The sequence below is a fragment of the Halichoerus grypus genome, chromosome 5 (assembly GCF_964656455.1).
Source record: "Halichoerus grypus chromosome 5, mHalGry1.hap1.1, whole genome shotgun sequence".
Taxonomy (NCBI): Eukaryota; Metazoa; Chordata; class Mammalia; order Carnivora; family Phocidae; genus Halichoerus; species Halichoerus grypus.
Genome location: NC_135716.1, coordinates 39,407,434 through 39,430,311, shown reverse-complemented (window position 1 = coordinate 39,430,311; position 22,878 = coordinate 39,407,434).

Sequence of the window (22,878 nt, the reverse complement as noted above, 5' to 3'; positions counted from 1 at the left end):
CCTTTTCTCCTCTTCCCCCTAGAAGGTGGATATGATGCCGAAAGGGACAGCAAGCCGTCCTGTGTTCGTGAGGTGACACGTGAGGATGAAGGCTTCTCCTATAAAGACGGCTGGTCTCTGATGGCCTCACAGGGTTCCCAGCAAGCCCTGGGCTGCCCACCCCAGACTTGCAAAATACATCACAAGGCAAATAGATCCTTATCTTTTCAGGTTTCCTCCTTCAATCTGTCTGTTATTTGCAGCCAAACTCTTTCCAAACAAATACACACAGGAACTAAAACGATACTTGCTTCCTAGGTTCCCTGTGCCGGTAGAAAGAGGTTCGGTTTGTGGAGTGTGGAGCGTGGAGCTCGATGCCCAGCGCTGAGCTGACTTCCCCTGCATGTGTATCCCATTCCTCTCCGTCTTCCCATTACGAATTCACCCTGCCACTGGTAACTATCAGGGTGGTGGGCCATCGCAGACATTTTGCTTTTAACGTGTCCCTGAGCGTGGGTTGCCCAACCAAAGGTGACCTCGTGGTCAGATGGGACTTCCCAAAGCAAATGCGTTTCTCCTCTACCTCAGAACAGAGTCCCAGGAGAAAGGGAGCTAACAGCCAGGCACTCCCTGCCCCAGCCCAGGCCATTTCAAGCTTTATGACAAATTGCAAGCCCCACATTTCAGGACTGACATCCCTCCCTAGAGAAGGGTCTGAAAACCACTGTCCTATTGGCTACCTTTGGATGTTTAGTTTAGAAAAGCAAAGGTTTAAAGGGAACGTGGCAGCTTTCTTCAAATATCACTTGGGCCCCTGGGGAGACTTGGCCAACTGTTAGCTGTGTGGACGTGGAAAGAGCAGCTTCTAAAACCTTTCCAGTTCTAGCTGAGATACATTGTGGGTCATGGCCTTTGAAAGGATGACCATGATATATTTTTGGTAAATACTTAGTTAAATGATTAATTAATTTAAAACTTGGGTATTTAGCCCTTATACTTCTGTGGGAAAAATGCAGCCTGAGTCCCCAGTACCCAACTTATTAGTGAGAACATGCCTTTGTTTGAAATGGGGTCACTTGGCTTTGGGGTCATCCGAAATCTAGCTTCACCTTTCTCTCCCTGATGAGTCCCTTTCTGGGAGTATCTGGGGTAGATCACCTCAAAGGGCCAAGGCCCACAGCCTGCCCCAGCCCATTTTCCAAGGCAGTCAGTGGCTGGGCAACTGGACTTGCTAAGGCCAGAAGGACTGTTTTAAGCAAAAATCATTTTTTCTGAGCATCTTGCTTTAGTTCAACCAAATTAGCATCACACATGTCTGGCATCTCCTCCAAGAAGTCTATTTAGCTGGCCAGAAGCATATGTAATGGAGTCTGAGCTCTCAGAAATGCTGTGTTGACTGTACTTTGTTATTAAATCTTAAACGCATGGAAAAGAAAATGTCATAATGCTACCAGTGGAGAAGAGAAAGCACGCACAAAATCTATTAATGTGAAGACAGTGTTGGGAAATGAAGCCAAAGGGAATTTTTCACTACTTGATTCTGGGTTTTATGTTATGGAAAAGTATCTGGCTACTACAGTTGGTTTTATGTACACCTCATCTCTAACTACCTAAGCACTCCACTGGGCTAAAATTTAATCAAATATCGTGGTTTCTAGTTAGTAGATTTGTGGCAAATATCAGTGATAAAAAACAAAACAAAAAACAACCCACCTGAGGTATTCCCACCTTGGACGTAATAAATGTTCTCTTCTCAAATTCAGGTTGAAAAAAAAGGAATTCACAGGTGGAAATGGGTTCTCTCACTTTTTATTTCTCGACTTACTTAGACAACACATTCACTTTATCAAAGACTCTTGGCATTAAGTTTGAAGTTTCAAAAGCGTCGGAACTCATTTTTTGAGGTGATGTTGGAAAACGGCATCATGTCATTTTAAAAGAACTTTTTTCCTTGCTCCACAAAAGTCAGCGGAAACTCTCCCCGTCTTCCTTCACTCTGACACCTTGCCCCAAATTTACGTTTTTATTCAAACCTGTCACATTTCAAGTAAAATCTTTCCCAAATTACGAGGCATTTTTAAAAGTGAAATGAAGCCACGTGGGGATGCCTGGGTGGCTCAGTCGGTTAAGCAGCTGCCTTTGGCTCAGGTCATGATCCCAGGGTCCTGGGATCTAGTCCCGCATTGGGGTCCCTGCTCAGCAGGAAACCTGCTTCTCCCTCCCCTTCTGCCTGTCGCTCCTCCTGCTTGTGCTCTCTCTGTCAAATAAATAAAATAAAATAAAATAAAAAAGAAATGAAGCCACGTGACTTTGGCAATGAGCGGAAGGTCCACTTGGGTACTTTCATTATGACTTATTTAAATCATCTGAAATGCCCTGTATTTTTTATACATTTTGTTTTCTTTAAGTCCTGTAAGAGTAGGTAGCATGTATTCTTTTGGGAAGGCAGGGGGAGGTCGTGTTAAAGTGAATTGGTTCCTCAAACGCACATCCAGAGCCCTCAGCCAGCCCAGTAAAGTGTATCCTGAAGTCCCCCCGACCCCCGCTGCAGGCAAGTACTGGGGAATTGGGATTAACGACAAACCAAGTCCACTGTACTTAGAGCTTGTCAGATGACACCTGGAGTCTTGTGTTGGGCTCTGTGGGCCACATTTTAACCCAGCTACTGTCAATCGGGGAACCTCCAGAGAGGCCAAAGGGCAGCATGCCCACCCGCTGAGGTGTGCTTAAAGGAGCTGCTGGTGTCCAGCATGAAGTGAGACCCCCATGGGGGCTGGGCAGCTGTCCCTGAGGCTTGAAGCTCTGTCACCGGAGAGACAGAGCAACATGATGAGGTTGTGTCCAACAGCTCTGATCAGAGTGGAAGGAAGCTACAGGGAAGCCAATCTCAGATCAAGAGGAAGAAGCACATTCTGACGTGGAGAGTCGCCCCAGAAGAGTGGACTGCCTCATGAGAAGGTAATCCTAGTGACCGCTGGTGTCTGTAAATCTCTTTAAAGTTCACACTACACTTCTGTAGCTATCATCTCAGTCGAGAAGTGTTATTCTGGTTTTACTGAGGAGGAAACAGAGATTCTGAGAAATCGAATGACTTTTCCAAAGTTATGTGTATAGTCATCCTAGAGTCTTGGAGGAGATGAAGGATGTCTTCCAAACAGAGAGGGTGAGCGGAAGATTTGAGATTGAAAGCAGACCTGCCAGCCTCCTGGTCCAGGGCTCACAGCTCACATCCCACTTCTGTTCCTCTTACTAGGAGCTTTCACATTCTGTCTGGGGGGCTCACCCTGTTCTCCCACCCGCACCCACAGCAGGATGACACGGTAGCTGAGACTTACGCCAGCCAGCTTGGAATCTCAGCTCTACCACTGAGCCAACTGCGTAGGCTTGAGTGGATTTCTTAACTTCTCCAAGCCTCGGCTTCATCGGGCCCCCACCGGGGGTGACAGTAGTAGTCCTCGTGCTGCCAGGGTTAGATGAGATGATGCATGTGCATCTTAGCACCGAATTAACACCAGTGGGTTTCCAGCTTGATTTTAGCTGGCCACAGCAGACTTCTTCCTCGCCCCGAACAGGCTTTTTTTCACCTCAGGGCCTAGAACTGTTCTACCACTCCTTCAGGAAGTCAGGTCGCCCCATCCTACCCTGCATACTCTCAGAGCCCCATTTCTATCCTTTCACGGCACTGTGCCCACTCACGGTTATATATTTGTGTGATTATTCACTACACTCTGTCTCTGTAAACTATAAGGGTCTTGAAGGTTTTGCTCACTGCTGTTTCCCAACATCCAGTATGGGGCCTGCCTTTTAGTAGGTGCTCAAAGAATATGTGTTGAATGGATAAATGGCTTCATAGAGGACACTTTCAGAAAAATTTTTGTGATACTTAAGATGGGGAAGACTAGATTTACTCCAAGGTCCCTTCCTTCTCTGGGATGATTCCACACTTCTTTGCATACTCTCTCTTCCTTCTCCAAACCTTGCAGCACTTAGATGAGCCCACAGGAGTCTTTCAACAAATCCTTCAGATCTTACAAACAAATGACTCAGAGAAGTAGAAAATGAAACTTGAACTAAATACCACGCAAATTCTCATTTTGACATTATTTCTACTCCCCCACAGAAAGGTAGATGCTTATTCAGGGTCTGATTTGGGACAGATTAATTACTATCTGTGTCTTCATTATAAAAATTATCAGAGCTAGCAAAGAGTTCAGCTAGATTGCAGGATATAAGTCCAACCTACATCAAATCGCATTTCTTTGAGATGTAACTTTAAAAAGATGTTATTTATGATAGCAATGTGAAATATAAAGTATGAATAAATATAACAAAAGTTATATAAGAGTTTATTATAGAGCTTTATAAAAGAACATTAAAGAAGACCTAAATAATCAGAGAAATAGACCATATTCATGGATAAGAATACTTAATTTTCTTCAAATTAACCTATAAACTCAATACAACTCCAATCAAACTTCTGAGAGAAATTTGTATGGGTTTTGACAAGCTGGTTCTAGAATTTATGAAAAAGCAGTGAGCTAAGAATAACCAAGGCAATTTTGAAAAAGAATCAGGTGGTGGAGGTACAGAGGAAATAAGGTGCCTTTAATTATCTGTAGCAAATAAGACAATGTGGTTTGGCACTGGCAGAGAAAAACAGACCAATACAAAAGAATAAAGAGTTCAGAAATAGATCCTTGCATATACAGAAATAATATTTGACAGAATTAAAATTGAAGATCAGAGAGAAAAGGATGGTCTAACCAATAAAACGATGCTGGAACTATTGGTTATCTGTGTGGAAAATAACTAGAAATAGATCTCCACTTCTCCCAATTTCCTAAATTTAATTTCAGATGGATCAAGATATAAAAGTGAAGAGCAAATCTTTAAAACTTTTAGAAGGAAATATTGGAGAATATTTTTATGAAAGATTTAAAAAACATGCACAAAGTTCAACCCAGAGAAGAAAAGACTGATAAATCTAAGTCCATCAAAATCACAAACATTATTAATGGGCACAGAGTTTCAGTTGGGAAAGATTCAAAAGCTCTGGAGACTGATGGTGGTCATGGTTGCACAACAATGTGAATGTACTTTATGTCACAGAACTGTACTCTTCAACATGGTAAAAATGATAATTTTTACGTTCTGTATACTTTAGCATGACTTCACAAAATTCTCAAACATTATTAAAAAATTAAAAGACAAGTTAGAAACTGGAAGAAGGTATTTTCAAAAGCGTCCACAATATATAAGAAGCCATACAGATACATACAGAAAGACAAATGAGGAAGTTAAAGAACAGGCAAGGTCAACGAACAAGCAATTCACAAAAGAGAAAATCCAAATGGTCAATAAGCATGTGAGAAGATGCTCCTGTTTACTAGTCATCAGGGAACTATAAATTCATGCTTCAATAAGATACCAGTTCCCAACCATCATATCAGCACAAATTAAAACACCTGACAAAACTGTGTGTTGGCCAGAAAATGCAAGCTCTCACACTGTCGGGAGTACCCACTGGTATCAACCATGTTTGAGGTCACTCTGGCAGTATTACAAAACTCAAGATGGCCCAGCCTTGTCCCTCAGAGATTCTATTCTTTGGTAGACACCCCAGAGAAACTCTTGCCCCTCTGCCCAGCACAGATCAATGACTGGAAGAGCAAACAAACAAGAACATAATAACCTAACTACCCATCAACAGAAACATGAATAAATAAATAGTATGGTCATTCAGTAGAATACACTATAGCAATAAAATAGATAAATAAATGAACTGGAATTTCATGTGTTAGCATGATATATCTTTTTTTTAAAAGATTTTGTTTATTTGACAGAGAGAGACACAGCGAGAGAGGGAACACAAGCAGGGGGAGTGGGAGAGGGAGAAGTAGGCTCTCGGCCGAGCAGAGAGCCCGATGCAGGGCTCGATCCCAGGACCCTGAGATCATGACCTGAGCTGAAGGCAGACGCTTAACCACTGAGCCACCCAGGCGCCCCATGATATATCTTTTTTTTTAAGTTTAAAAATAAAAGCAAGGCTCAGAAGGATATATGCTACATAATCCCATTTAAATAGTGTTTTTTAAATAAACGAAAGCACAAAATGTGTCATATAGGGATTCTTACAGGTGTAATAAAAATTCAAAGACATCAACGGGACTAGTAAACACCAAAGCCAGCGCAGGGGCTGCCTCCACAGTGGAAGGAGGTCAATGTCATCTGAATAAGGTACATTGAGGGCTTCAGCCATCTGGGAATATTTAATTACTTAAGATGGATAGGTGGTAAACTGCTATTCATGATAACAATCTCTCTGCCTTTTTGCATATCTGAACTATTTCATAATTTAAAACATTTACTGTATGTTGAATGGTTGATCCAACTTAAAACAATAAGAGCAGCCACACAGGACTTTATGTGGCTCTTGAGCATGTCCCCTGCTCTTGTTAAATTGGGTTTCTTCTCCCCTTTCTGGGCATAGAGGTGCCAGGTGAATTCTGAGCATCTTTGCTGTGCCTCCAGGTCCCCCATCTCCCCTGGGCATATTCTCAGTGGACTCTAATGAGTACTCAGGCCAACAAGTTTGAAAGATGTCTTGCCTTCAGCCCTGGGCTCCAGGAACAGGAAACCTTACGCTCCTGTAGGGTGCTGGCAGGAGAAGGGGCTGAAAAGAGCAGATGGGGCAAACAGATCTGAAGTTAGCTCAAAGGTAGACATTATTGTGGAGTAGCTTTCACTCTTCTGGCCAGGAGGAACACAGGGCTTTTGGACTTCACATCAGCTATGCAAATAAGAGCAATTTACCCAAAGGCCCTCGAGGCAAAAGCTGCTTCCCCTTCTATTTCCCCTCCATGCCACATGACACACCTGTCTTTCAGCAGCTGCCAAAGGGGTGAATGTCATCATAAATCAGCGAGGCAATTTATTTGTCTCTTGATGATAAGCTGGGTAATAAGATGTCAACACAAGGTCAGCTTCCGAAATCTCCTGTCCCATCGATCCTCTCTGCTCCTTCTAAGGAAGAGTATAGAGATCACAGACACCGGACAAAACGAACCTGGGCCCATTATGAGGGTAGGATGAGCCTGGAACCGCCAAACTAGCCCCAGAGGGTGCTGCTAGCAGGGAATTTCTTGAGCTTCTGTCAGCTTGAACCCCAGACCAAACCAACATCCCTTGCGCATAAACCTCAGACGCTGCTCTCTGGTCTCCTTACCATCCTAACTTTAACCCCCCAAACAGAGCAAATCTATTACATTTTGGCAAAACACTTTATAACTAACCAAGCCTATGGCTTGGCAAAGATGCTCTTAGCTTGGTTGGTTTATCCTTCGGTGCTAAGACCACAGGAGCCCTCTGTAAGGGGTGAGCTGCCATCCCACAGTGTGGTGTGGGATCCACCTCCTCTGCCCGCCTTCTGCCCTCAAGATACTGTGGCCTATAAAAAAATATATCTCAGTGAAAATCACCCAAAGTTTATGTAACGTGAGCTTTCTGCTCACTGTTCTGTCTCGGGGCAGCCCTAACCCCAAGGTGAAGGTGTGGGAAGGAGTATGAAGGTCAAAGTGAAAGAGGAGGGGGTACGTGGGTGGGGGAGGGGACAACTGCTTTGCTGAGCTGCAGGAGGCAGGGAGGCCTGCAAGACTCAGTGGACAGGCCCGGGGCTGGGAGGTCGCCTGCCCCAGCCACTCACATGTGAGGTGCTCCTGCAATAGGCTTGTCATGTGCTGCCCCCAGCACACACACACACACACACACACACACACACACACACACACGCCCAGTGGATAGGAGCACGGGCTCTGGCACCGCTCTGCCTGGACTGGGATCCTGGCTCCACCACTCCCTAACTGGACGACCTCAGCCAAGTCATCAAGCCGCTGAGTGCCTCCGTTTCCTTCTTCTCCAAAAAGCACATTAATAGAAATGATGGTACCTGTTCATGCTCATCGCCAGGAGGAAGAAATGAGGACTGAGGGTTAGGTTTTCAATGCTGGCATAGAACTGAGTCCCACCTCTGTTCCGTCAACGCAGCTGCGAGATTTCCCATTCCGTATCCTCTTCCCACTCGGCTTGCCTCAACCCGGCCCGGGGAAAACTCTCCAACAGCCAGGGGCCTGCAGGCAGAGAGAAGGGTGGGGCAGCCAGGGTATCAACCACTGCCCCCTCATCACCCCAGGTTCCAGGCCGTTGCTGCCTGTGCCGGAAGGGGAGGTTTCAGAAGCCCCCTTACCTCAGTCATCAGGTTTTCCAGAACCTTCTCAAGATTCCTGAGTAGGAGCAGATGCTTGGCAGCTCTTGACTGTTGCTGGTTACCCTACTCCCTCTTGTTCCACTAGCCTGCACTTGGGGGAGGCTGGTTAGAATCCGCCCTGCACTCTCTTGCTGATATTAGGGTCATAGAAATGGCAGAATCGTACACTCTTAATATCTCTGCCCCACAGCCCTTGCCCCATTTCCCCAGAAATATTGCTAATGTTTGATTAATATGTGCCTGGTCCTGTGCTAGAGGTAAACATCTCTATTTTCTCTTTAATCCTCCCAAGAATCCCATGAGGGGGGTACTAACTAATAGTTAGTACTAACTAACTAATACTAACTAGCAACTAATCTCTTTTACAAGTGAGGTTAAATATGGCTTAGGGAATTTAAGTGGCATGGCAAGGTCTTATCCCCTCCTCATAAGCTTCACCCGTAGCCTGGGACCTGGCTTCAATCTGTTGTCCCTTATGCGTTCTGCTGGCCTCTCTGGCTGGGGTGAGAGAGGGGTGAGGGAAAACGTGGCTCTTCTCCTGTTTTCTTCTATTTATCTTGGCTTCCTGAAAGCACATAAAGTGCTTAGCACAGGGCTGAGGATATAGCAAGCTGTTAATGAACGTTAGCTATTATTATTCTACAATATTTATTGAATACACTGTATTAGGCCCTGGGAGTGGGCCAAGAATATAGGACACAATTCCTGTCCTCCGAGCACGGCCGTCCTCGTGTGAAGACACTCACCCCAGAGTAAATTGCAAATGCATTCAATAACTGCTAAACCAGGACAGCAGAAGGAGAGCTACTCCTGGGCAGTCATTCCAGACGTTTCCTGGAGGCAGAGGATTTGGGAGAGAATGGAGATTGTCTACAACAGCATGGAAGGGAAGCAGGCATTTCCCATGGGGGCCTCCGTTCTCAGAGCCTCAGCAAGACGAGGGTCGGAGTTGGGGGGGAGGGGGTGTCCCAGGACAAGAGTCACCGTGGTGCCCAGAGTTGGCCCCGCATGCCCACGCCTGGCCTTGCCGGGGAGGTAGCGAATCACCAAGCCAGCGAGCAGGGCTTTGCAGGCCACTAGGCCCAGTTTACAAATGTGGTATTTAGTGGTTGTGTGTCATCATGCAGATGCACCATAGTTTATTTAACCCTTCTCTTTTATTAGGCTTTTAGGCTGTTTCTCAGTTTTCCACTATTATCAATAATGCAGCAAGGCCGAGCGGTCGTAGACGTGGACTTGACGTCAGAGGCCTTTCTCGCTGCTTACGGGGGTAGTGTAACCCCAGGCTAGTTAGTTCATCTCTCCAAGCCTCGGTTCCATTATCTATGAAATTAGAATGATAATGCAACCTATCTCATTCAGTGATGACAAGAGTCCAGAGAGCCCAATTTAAATTAAAAAATATTATCCCCCTATATCTGGCTGCTTATTATGTGCTTATCAGGTGTCAGTCTCTATCCTAAGTGCATTGTATTTTCACACCTATGAGCCTCGTGACTGCCTTATTAAGAAGATTCTGTTACTAACATCCTCAGGTTCAATGTAAGTGAGAGCTGCAGGAACTTCTCAGAGGTCACTAGCCAGAATGAGGCTGGTATTGAATGTGGGTAATAGGTCCCAGAGCCCACATTCATCACCACCCCTCTACTCTCCTGCTCAGTAAGTGCTAGCAGTTACTGCATTATTATTATCACGCTACATTATTATCCTGTTGGCGTTGGGACAGGGTCTTTTGGAGGCTGGGGGAGGCTCTAAGTCACTTTCTGTCTTTCGAGCTTCTGGGAGAAAGGAGGAAATGCAAAAAGAGGGTTTTTTTAAAAAGGTAGTGTATTTTATTTATTTATTTTTTTAAAGATTTTATTTATTTATTTGAAAGACAGAGAGTGATGAGAGAGAGAGAGCATGAGCAGGGGGAGAGGGAGAAGCAGACTCCCCCGGCTGAGCAGGGAGCCCAACGTGGGGCTCGATCCCAGGACCCTGGGATCACGACCTGAGCCGAAGGCAGACGCTCAACCAACTGAGCCACTCAGGCGTCCCCAAAAAAGGTAGTGTATTTTAAATGTTTGTGTTTAACAAATTCACACTAGTAGATGTTTATTTTAAAATATAAAAACGCAACGCCCTGAGGAACAATAGACATAGGAGATAAGCCACTGGCTGAGTTTCCCTCAGAGGCTGCTGGGAAGCTCCAGCCTCTCCCACACCCACACCAGGATCTGACCTCGAGAAGCAGCTTCGGAGGCTCGGTCTGGAATGAGAGAGGTGGTTTGCGGGGAAAGAGCATGAAAGTGGCTGGTGGGGTCTTGGCACGCAAAGCAAATGCTGAACGTTCACTGTGTAAATATTAGCATTTTAAGATCCTGGAAATAATGCCATCCATTTATTTAGAAATGTACGCTCCTGTAGCTGTTATTTTAGATTCCGAGCAGACCTTCAAAATTTTTTGAGCAGGTGCCATCCTATCTGAACTTGGGTACAAATGCTAAAATCACTACCACCTCTCCCCTCCCTCCCTCTTTCCAAGTGAAAATATAGAATAAAATCCAGCAAGTATTTATTAGACAAATCCTATACGCAAAGTGCTGTGCTTGAGAACAGACATTAACCACAGCCATTTGCTGCGTCAGCAGCACGGGCTGGGTGCTTCCCATACATTATTCTTACTTAAACCTCTTTACAACCCCGTGAGATGGGGTATTATTATCATCACCATTATCCGGATGAGAACATTGAGGCTCAAAGTGCGGGGCCATCAGAGTCTAGGTCTGTGGTCCAGTGTTCAGACTCTGCTCCCATTGAAAGGCCCAAGATGAAGTGACAGGTCAATCTGTCTCTTTATAATTAAGTTTTGTCATCTGCAAAACATGAAAATTGGACAAGATTATGTCTAGGGCCCCTTTAAAATTCTAATTTCCTCTCCCTCAGAAGGGGGGACATTTCATATAAACTGGAACTCTGTCTTTCAAATTGTACTGTCCTGGGGATTTCTCCTTTTCTGCTTTTTTTTTTTTTTTGAAGTTTATAATCTACATAGAGAAAAATGTATACATCTTGATGAATGAACAGAATGAACACCCACATGTAGCCATCACCTAGAACAGAATCATAGGCTTCTAGTTGAATTTCAGAGATAAAGTGCTATTCACTAACTCATTCTTTAACTAATACCCATTGAGCATTTACACCATGCTAAAAAACGATGCAGGGTCAAGAGAATGAGAAGGCACACCGCAGACTGGGAGAAAATATTTGTAAAAGACATATCTGATAAATGACCTGTATCCAAAATACACAAAGAACTCTTAAAACTCAACAATGAGAAAACAAACAACCTGATTAAAAGATATGCCAAAGACCTTCACAGACCTTCCTCACCAAAGAATATATACAGATGGCAAATGAAATTAAAAGGTGCTTCATATCCTATGTCACCAGAGAAATGAAAATTAAAACAATGAGATACCACTACACACCTAATAGGATGGCCAAAACCCAGAACACTGACACCACCAAACACTCCCATTCAGTGCTGGTGGGGATGCAAAATGCTACAGTCACTATGAAAGATAGTTTGGTAGTATCGAACAAAACTACGCACACGCTAACCATACAACCCCGCAATCATGCTCCTTAGCATTTACCCAAAGGAGTCAAAAACTTACGTCAACACAAAAACCTGCTCTGATGTTTGCAGCAGCAGTTTATTGATACTTGCCAAAACTTAGAAGCAACCAAGAAGTCCTTCAGTAGGTGAATGGATAAATAAACTGGTACATCCAGACAGAGGAATATTAATCAGCACTAAAAATAAATAAAGTTTATGGGCGCCTGGGTGGCTCAGTCGTTAAGCGTCTGCCTTCGGCTCAGGTTGATCTTAGGGTCCTGGGATCGAGCCCCGCTTCAGGCTCCCTGCTCGGCGGGAAGCCTACTTCTCCCTCTCCCACTCCCCCTGCTTGTGTTCCCTCTCTAGCTGTGTCTCCCTCTCTCTCTGTCAAATAAATAAATAAAATCTTTAAAAACTATATAAATAAATAAATAAGCTTTAAAGCCATGAGCAGACCTGGAAGAAACTGAAATGCATATCACTATGAAAGGAGCCAATCTGAAAAGAATATGTATGGGATGATTCCAACTATATGACATTCTGAAAAAGGCAGAACTATGGAGACAATAAAAGATCAGAGGTTGTCAAGAGTTAAGGGTGAGTTAGGGATGAACCTCTGGGACACAAAGTTTTTTTTTTTTAGGGCAGTGAAACTACTCTGGGTGATACTATAATGGTGGGTGCATGCCATTATACATTTGTCAAAAACCATAGAGTATATATCACCAAAAGTGAACCCGAATATAAAGCAAGGACTTTGGCTGATAATGATGTGCCAATGTGCATTCATGGATTGTAACAAATGGACCACTCTGGTGGGGGATGTCGATAAAGAGGGAGGATTGGGGCAGGGTGTATGTGAAATTCTGCACTTTCTGCTCAGTTTTGCCACAAACCTAAAACCGTTCTAAAACAAAAAGTCTATTTTTAAAAATGATGCCTTGTGGAAACTGACATTAGGAGACCCTAGTTCTAGCTGTGCCGCTATTAGACCTGGGACAAATTTCTCAATCCTTTCTGGAAGATGTAAAAACAAGACCTGATAAGATCACATACCCCTTTTAGCTCTAGATCCTGTGTAATAACAACTATATTCAGGAACTCGGATCGTTCCATAGAGCAGTTTGCCTTTGCCAAACTGAATCCTCTTTGTGTTTGATTTTCTCCCGTGACTCTATCAAGGAAAATTCATCAGCTTATAACCACGCCTAAAACCTTTCTACAGGTGTTCACAGTACACGGAGTGCGGACTCCAAACAAAATTGTGAAGAAAGCAAACATGACTTTGTTCCTTTTTTTCTTTCTCTTCCCTTAGTACCACTTCTGTCTTTAGGGATCCTAGCACCTCCCGACTCTTCCTTTGCCCTCATAGACACCTGCTGTCGGGAAGGAGTGCTGTCATTCTCCAGGACGCACTTGCTTTCCCCAGTCCGAGAGGAATGCATGTGGCTCCCAGGTGCTCGAACCAGCTCTGTCACTGGAGGTGTGGACGGCTGTTCCCACGCTCGGTTCCCTAACCAAACTCTAAACTCCTTAAAAAAGACAACCACATCGTGCTCTGAGCACAGGCTCAGTTTACAATGTTGAATAAAGTCACTTCACAGTTGAGTGTCCATTGATGGTAAAACCTGCTTAGTCAGCTTACTAGGGAGGACATGTGATCCTTATTCACAGATTCTGTGTTTTTGAATTTTCTTATTCACTGGAATTTATTTGTAACCTCACCAGCACTTTCTTGAGTTCATTTGCGGATATTTGCAGAGTGACATAGACGTTGAGTCCCTGAAACCCATCTCCCCAGCCGAGGCCAAGCAAACCAACCCTGTGCCTATTTGTTTTAGCTATGTTTCAGCTTGTTTCGGCATTGTAAACAGTGTCTCTTGTGTTTGGGTGGTATATTTAGCATCACTTTTTTTGCATTTTTGTGCTTTTTTTTGGTGATTTTAAAATGATCTTCAAGTATAGCCCTGATGGGCTGTCTAGTGCTCTTCAGCACAAGAAGGCTGTGATGTGCCTTACGGAGAAAATACGTGTGTTAGGTAAGCTTCATTCAGTCACGAAGACTAGTGCTGTTGGCTGAATTCAATGTTAACAAATCAACAATATATACTCAGTAAAGTCATTAAACAGAACACACATAAAACAAGGTTGTGTACTGATCAATTGATGAAAATGTTGTGACCAGAGGATTGCAGGAACCTAACCCTCCATTTCCCCTAGGAGCCAGGATTCAGTATTTGCTAATTCGGTGTTTGTGTTGACTTCATAGCATATAAATACTATGAATAATGAGAATCAACTGCACATGCATTTTTACAAGGAGGAAAGGCCCGAATTTTTTACAGGAATCCTCTGACCATCACAAACAAGTGGGTTTACTTGGTGGACAAAGAAAGTAGAGGAAGTGCCAGTCCCAGGGTCCCTGGACTCATGTTCCCCCCCCAAATGCACACAGTTTAAAACATTCTGCTCAATTGTCCCTGAAACATTTTCCAGAAAAGTAAAAAGAGCAACAAGGAGTCTTCCTGCTTTCCAGCCAATGATTTTACTGTGGGAAATCTAAACTTCATAGTAAAGTAAAAGCCAATTGTTTTCAACACTTAACTCTATAAAACACATCAGTAATAAGTAATTGGTTGTTTAAACAACTTATTCTGAGAAAAACAAAATAACTCTTACCTAACCCTCAGCTCTTCAATACTCAAAATTTAGATTCTTTACTAAAGACCAAAATACAAATTAAGTATTAAAATATAAATTGTACTGAAGCACCAAAGAACTCATTGGAAGATTAATATTGGCAAAACAACTCTTTACTGCTCAGTATATGCAAAGAAAAGGGCATCAAAATTTGCTACTCGTAACTTGAATCTTAGGTTCATTAATTTTGCATGCTTTCCCCCCAAAAATGACATAAAAAATGAGGGCAGTAACCTTAAAAACAAACAGCAAAAATAAAAATTATAAACAGCTGTTGCAATAATTCAACCAAATAGTTAAGTGGTGTATTAGTTTCCATGGCGACTGTAACAAATCACCACAACTTGGTGACTTAAAACAATAGAAATGTATTCTCTCACAGCTCTGGAGGCCAGGAGTCCCACATCAGTCTCCCTGGGCTGAAATCAAGGTGTCAGCAGGGCCATGCTCTCTCCAGAGGCTCTAAAAGAGAAAGTATTCTTTGTCTCTTCCAACTTCTGATGGCTGATGGCAGTCCTTGGCTTGTCACCTCATCACTCTGTGGTCCCATCGCTTTCTCTTCCGTGCGTGCCAAATCCCCCTCTTCTGCTTATCAGGATACACAGGACTGCATTTATGGTCCCCTGGATACTCCAGGACAATCTCCTGATCCCAAGTTCCTTAACTCAGTCACATCTACGAAGTCCTTTTTTGGACTATAAGGTGACATTCACAGGTTCCAGGGATGAGGACATGGACACCCTTGTTGAGTGGAGGGGGTAGTGGCGGGCATTATTCCGCCTACCCCAAGTGGTCAGCCTAATATTGACTATATCCATGCACCAGCGACCTAACATAATGAAAACTCAGAGAGGTGCCTACAAGGACAGTTGTTTCTGTTCCTGAGCCCTCATACTTCATGCTCAGTTATGATTCTTCGATAATGATGATGATGATGATGATGATGAGAGATAACATTTCCTGAGCATCTGCCGTGTGCCTCTTTCTGTTCTAAGTTCCCATACATTGCCTCACAGAATCCTCAAAACTGCTGTATGAGATAGGGGGTCATCCTATTTCTTTATTTTATGATGTGGCGGTGGAGAACACTAAATCCACGTTAAGAGAGAGGCAGAACCAGGATTCAAAACTGAGGGTGTCCATCCCCTGTGACCCTGCCTCTGGTTCACGGGGTGTACCCCCTGGCTCCCTGGAACAGAATGCGTCACAGGCAGGAGCACGTGCCTGGGGCGCAGGCTTACAAAGAAGCCACTCCTACAGACTGGCATGTGAACTCCAGCTTCACAAGTTCCATATTCCCATAAAAGAAGAGACTGAACTAAGAGAATAAAACCCTCCTTTTCAGGTGCTAATGATGGCATAGCTGTTCGGGAGATCATTTTAAGTCTATATGAGCACTCAGGCAAACCTTCCCTTTCTGGAGGTGAATGAAGCCCATCCAATGCACTAACTCCCTAGTTTTGGATCCTAGAAGATTCTGTGAGTAGCTGTTGATGAGCATCAGCGCTGAGCCCGTGGGGATGACTGATGTTCACGGAATAGAGGGTTGCAGAAGCTGCAGATTCTTTTATATTTTGTTTTAACAGTGTAGGGGTGGGAGGGACTCAGTAAATGCCTATAATTGAGATGCCCAGTGATATAAGCCAGACTTACTGCTCCAATGGAGTAAATGGCCTGTAAAATGATTTTTCTTCTGAGCCAAATGGTCTACTCACTGTCCTGGAACCCACTATCTCCAGACCTGCACTCACACTGTTCTTCCTGTCTCAATTCCCACCTCCCTCTAGCCATCCATCATCACATATTGAGCACCTAATATATGCAATGCATTGGGCTTGGTGCTGCCCAGACCAACGCACTTAGGCAGGATCTCTTCCAGTGGTGGAGCCTAGAGTTAAGTAACAGAAAAGACAAGTAGCCAGCTTGTCCCGACCCTCTTACACTGCTAAGAGTTAGTCATTCATTTATTTATTCATTCCACAAATATTTATTGGGCATCAACTGCATGCCAGGCACTAAGGAAGGAAAAAATAAAAAGACATCTAACCCAGACTGAGAGAGAGAGTAGCTAACGCCTCTAGGAGGAATTATAGACTTTGCTTAATTTGAAATATGCGTAGGAATTATCTAGACCCTATTAGAGCAAGGTTTGCAAGCAGTGGAATTGCTCTGGGAGGCTGGCTCTGGGGGAACCAGGTGAGGAGTGGTGATAGACAATGGTGGGGAGTTAGGGCCAGAACTTGGAGCAGCTTGAAGGCCACACAAACAATTCCAGACTTCATCCCAAGAAGGAAAAGGAGCTCTTGAAAACGTTTTATCTTTCAAATAAAGAGAAAGTTTATTTTCATCACAAGAAGCACCCAAACTCTATACAATACATACCATCAGAAGTAAAAAGAGTGCAATACACATCTTCTACTGCAAGTTCACAAGGTCGACTGCCTTTTAAATAAATATATGATGTGTCTAAAAAGAAGGAAAACAATAACATATTAAAATAGTGATGTGGATTATATCGATGTCAATTTCCAGGTTGTGATATTGTACATAACTTAGGCCAAGATGTTACGGTTTGGGGAAATTGGGTGAAGAGGAGGATGATGATAACTTACCACTGTATGGGAATCCTTAATGACCTCAAAACAAAAGGGTTTTTTAAATGTATGTACATAAAAAATAAAGTCAACAAGATCTTCAAGGGGGAGAAATATTGATATAGTAACACAATACTGTGGAACCCACTGGTAACTTCTGAAAACCAAACCAAACCAAACCAAACCAAACAAAACAAAACGAAACCCAACTCATCCTGAGGCGCTTTGGATGTGGCTGGAGGCTCATTGGTGCATCTGTAACCTGCATTTCACTGCAAAAAGTCACACATGCTCAGGGCACTCATAGAGGAAGGGACAAAGGAATAGCTCAGAGGACAATGAAATTCTATTAAAGAGCAGGATTGTGTGATTGGGAGAAGAGGTGGCTGCTGGATTATGGCTCGGAGGTAGGGCTAGATGCGCCCAACTCCGAGCTTACTGACAAACTCATGTTCTTTCACTGGCTCACATGGGACATGGTGCCAGCCAGCGGCTTCCTCACTGCAGGAACAGCCAGTGCTGCTTTCAGCAATGCTCCGAGGACACTTACAAACACACAATATAAACTGCGTAGCAAAATAAGCACAAGCAGCGAGTAGGACATGCTCAGGTCCTAATGTTCATAAGACAAAGTATGCAATCACAAACAAGTTAGACTTTACAGTTTCTTGAAACATTTTTAACTATGGGACTGGCATAATCAAATGTGTCCCTCCCATGATCATTCTGACAGTAGTATAGACAATTTTTTGGAGAGGGTGAAGAGTGAAAGGAGGAACAGTAAGGACTTCCACCAACATGGCAATGGCAATGGACAGGAGGTGGATTCCAGAATTATGAAGGAAGCAAAAACCACCATCTTAATGGTAAGAAATCCCCAAGAAAGCTTGGCCTTTGAATCTGGTCAGCTCAAATTTGGCTGCAAAAACAGAAAACTCAAATAACAGTGGTTTAAATAGGATAGATGTTTATTGCTCTATAAAAAGAAGTCCAGTTCAGATATGGTATGATAGCTCCAAAGTGACTCAAGCTCCTTCTGTCCTTCGGATCTACTTCGCTAGTACATAGCTCCCATTCTTAAAGCTACCTCATGGTCCAAGATCGCTGCCAGAGCTCATCTATCACATCCACATTACAGGTAGCAAAAGAGCAGAATGGAGAGAGAAAGGAAGAAGGCAGAGTCAGCAACTTTAAAAAATTCTTCTCAGGGGGTGCCTGGGTGGCTCAGTCATTAAGTGTCTGCCTTCGGCTCAGGTCATTATCTCAGGGTCCTGGGATCGAGCCCCGCATCGGGCTCCCTGCTCAGCGGGAAGCCTGCTTCTCCCTCTCCCACTCCCCCTGCTTGTGTTCCCTCTCTCGCTGTGTCTCTCTCTCTGTCAAATAAATAAATAAAAATCTTTAAAAAAAAAAAAAAAAAAATTCTTCTCAGAATTTCCACACAACATTGTTTATATCTCATTGGCCAAAGTTCATGGCTACAGTTACTAACAAGGAAGAGAGGAAAATAATATATTGTAGCCGAGTACCTTGCTATCCTTACCCTTACCCTAGGATGGCTATTTGCTGGATAATTAGCCGTCTCTGCCACAGCCATCAGTCAATCTCTGCAGCACAGAGAAGGTGAGACTATCCTAATCCTCCAGGATATGTGTCAAGGAGCACAGTGGCCCCTGGGTGAGGCACCACCCAGGCCCCTTCTGCCTCAGCTGAAGGGTGTGTTGTCGGCAGAGAGCCTTCATCTGTCAGCACCTCTGGAAGAGCCTCTTCACCTAAGGAACCCAGACAACCTATATTCAATGACTGTCGATGCAGGAATATAAAGGCACGCCCATCTTGATCCAGCTGATGACAACTCCGAGGACTAGCTCCAGTTTTCCCCATGGAGTTGGCCAAGGTTATTGTTGGGTCACGTTGTAGTCTCAATTTTCCCTCTGTCCACTCTGGCTTCCTTCTGTTCTCTTCCATAACATGGACATCATGGTCACTCTTTAATAAACACCCTGTATGCCAAACTTCATCTCAGAGTCGGCTTTCCGGGCAACCCAACCTGTGGCAAGGAGGGAGGATGTATCTATCCTGAGCCAGGTGTCAGAAGCTGTAGGAGGTCAAACATTCCTATCTACTGAAAATAGAATGGGCTGGAAATCTGGAGAAATGCCACTGTATGTGCATTTCCTTTATTCTGTCTCCTGCTTGCTTCTCCTGGCTGTCAGGATGCATGCCTATAGCATCTTCTACATCCCTTTCAATGTAGCACTATCCATTTAGGTTTGGATAACCAGTTTCTCCAACTTGCTGCAACTGTGTGTAAAGAAGAGAAAATGTTGGACGAAAGCTAGGTCTTCCCAGATACAAAGTACAAGAGTGTCCTCGTGGCGGAACTTCTACCATCACCGGCTATGCTTAGAGCCCTTTTTGGTTTCTTTCTTGGCTCTTGGCTGGGCTCCAGATAGGTGAGATGTGACTTTAAATGCAATTATGTTAAGAGAGGGGGAAAATATGACCCTAACTTTGTGGCATGTGTTATTCTAACTCAGAAGCCAATTTTCCATGCTCTTTTTGGCACTTGTAGAATTTGGCTTCAAAGCAGCCTCTCTTCATAGATACCCCTTCCTCTGGCACTCCATTTGCATGTTTTTGAAATTTTGTCCACATAAATGCTCACAGAGGATGGACAGAGATCATCTGGGCTCCTTGTTGTGTGTGAGGGGTGCTCATGACACACGGAGAGAAATGCCGAAGAGATGCCGGAACTTCATCACCCAGTTCTCGGGCTGGTGGTCTTTCCCCTCACCATGGGACTGCCTCCTAACCAGGGTATGCAGTGATCTGCACACAGGAGACTGAGCCAAAAACTTCGTCGTTAGAAATGTTTTTTCATTTCCATGACTCATGTAGTACCTATGAATATACCCAGTTCTGGGGAAAAAAAAAAGAGAAAAATTGATGGCAAGAAAAGGGAGCTTTGTCATCCATTTCTTCGGGGAGTTGAAATTCTAGGTTAGTAAGCCGCAGATGTTAGCGACACAAGGCTGCATGCTATGTGACTTTTGAGGCTTCCCTATTCACAGATCTTTCTGGCTTTTCCCATTTGTCTCTGTCAACAGTTGACACTGCAGTCTTTTTTCATCTGGATTTTTAGAAATTGGATTTGTGATAGCGCCTTTCCTCACAAAAACACTTTTCAGGGCAGGATAGTTGAGCAGTCCACAGCAAGTTTTTCTCAGTTTATGTTAGAGAAAAGTGTAAGAAAAAGATCGTCTTCATTTGAAAAACATTAACTGAACTCACACACATGTGTAAATATATTTATACAAAGACTTTCATTCATCTTTGAATCTCCCAGGGCCTGCCCCCTGGAGTATGGTAGACACTAAATATTTGTTGAATGAATAAATGAAGGAGTGAAAGAATGAAGTGAGGAAGTGAATGACTGAACTATTGAGCAAATAAGTGAACGTGAGCTCAAGAAGCTTACTGGTAGGAGGGTGCAAGAAGTACACCAACGGAATAATACAGGAAAGACTGAATGCTGTCAGGAGGTGGGAAGGGACAAGCACACCAAGTGAGGTCAGTAATACCCAATCCTGGCCACGTGGTACAGTCTCCACAAGGTCTTGAAAGAGCTCGGAGCCCAACCTATTAAATCAGAGTCTTTGGGGTTGGACCCAAACATTGGTAATTGGTAGAGTTCCTCAGGAGATTCCAAGTTCAGCCAGTTGAGACCCACTGGGACAGGGAGTTCAGGAAGGAGTTCATAAGGGAAGTGTTTTTTGTAAACACCCTTTTAAGGATGGATAGAGTTTGGACTTGTAGAAATGAGAAGGAATTAGGGAAGATGTCCTGATTTCTTTCCATCCCAGCCACAACTCCAGCTGGTCTATCTTACCTAATCCAGACAGATGTAAGCAACTGGTAAGGGGGCACCTGGTAGTTAAGTGGCTTTCTCCCCTCCGGGCCTTATGAGAGCCTGGCCACTAGTGTCTGAGGGACTCAGGTAAGAGTGTGAACACTGAGTATCCCGGGGGAGCTAGCCCTGAGGGACTGTCCACCCGAGGGGAATGTCTGTATCCACAGGTATATCCCAACTCAAATGCTGGAAAGGAAGTTTGAAGCCATTCCATCCTTGAGGTTGGGAGTTCATGAAAAGATGGTAAACATAAAAGCTTCCTTCCTGTGGGGACTTCATAGAGATCTGACAAACTACATTTGTTCCATTGCCAGCCCCTGGGGACAGAGACCACAGGACCTTCTAGCTCTCTTGGAAATGATACCATGGAAGGTTCTTAGCAGCACCTGAGCTCCAAGGAACAAAGAATAATTATATGTCAGAGAAGGACAACAGCTAGAGAGAGAGAGAGAGAGGAATAACAAAGCAATCAAAACTTAAAAAATAAACACTTGTAAAAAATTAGCACTACTGGAGGAAGTAATCTATAACCTACACAAAAAAATAATAATAAGAGAAGCTGATGAGATTTAAGAAAAGTCTTCAAAAGACAGTCTGGAATTAAAACAAACTAATATGATTTTCAAATTATAACAAATTGAATTAGGTGAAGAGTAGGATAGTCAGTGTTGAGACTCCAGTCAGGGCATCTATAGAGGATCCGGTGGAAGAAACAAAAACCACAGAGCTGACACAAAGAGATGGCCACCATAAGGGAAAACAGCAATTCCAGAAGAAGGAGAGACAGCTGGAAAATAGGCCATAATTAAACAATAAAGCAAGCAGCTTTCCTGCAGATAAAGAAAGATCAGTAACTGTCTTGCAAGCATTAACAAATTCTACACCCAAGCATACCTTGGTAAACTTCTGAATTCCAGAGGTAAAGCAATGAATCTTTCCGGTTCACAGGTAAAAAGAACAAGGAAGGAGAATCAGATTGACATTCAACTCTGCTGTATGGGCAGCTAGTACCTAGCATGTATGGACTTTGGAGAACAAAGGACTGCAAGCTGAGATTCTTATTTAAAGAATCACGGAATTCAACAAAATGGATAACCCCCTCTCACGTCTGATTAAAGGAAAGAGAGAACAAAAAAGAAACAAGATAGGGAATGAAAAAGAGCCATCATCACAGATACAGAAGAGATTAAAATAATTATAATAATTGATTATATGCTAATTCTATGACAATAAATTTGAAGATCTAGAGGAAATTACCAAAATCAATCCAAGAAGTGAAAACCTGAATAACTAATTATAGTGAGAGAGAGAAGAAAGATATTAAAGATCTACCATTAAAAAGGGCATCAAAGGGGAAGAATGAAGGGGGGGAAATCGGAGGGGGAGACGAACCATGAGAGATGATGGACTCTGAAAAACAAACTGAAGGTTCTAGAGGGGAGGGGGGTGGGAAGATGGGTTGGCCTGGTGATGGGTATTGAGGAGGGCATGTTCTGCATGGAGCACTGGGTGTTATGCACAAACAATGAATCGTGGAACGCTACATCAAAAACTAATGATGTAATGTATGGTGACTAACATAACAATAAAAAATTTTAAAAAATAAATAAATAAAAAGGACATCAAGACAGATGGTTCCACAGCTCAGTTTTCTAATCTTCAAAGAACAGATAATTTCAATGTTAATTAACTTATTATAAGCCATGGAAAAAAATGAAAGCTTCTCAATTTATGTTATGAAGCAGGCATAATTTTAAGACTAAAATCTGATCAAGATAATACATAAAAGGAAACAACAAGCCAATCTTACTTACAGCTATAGATGCAA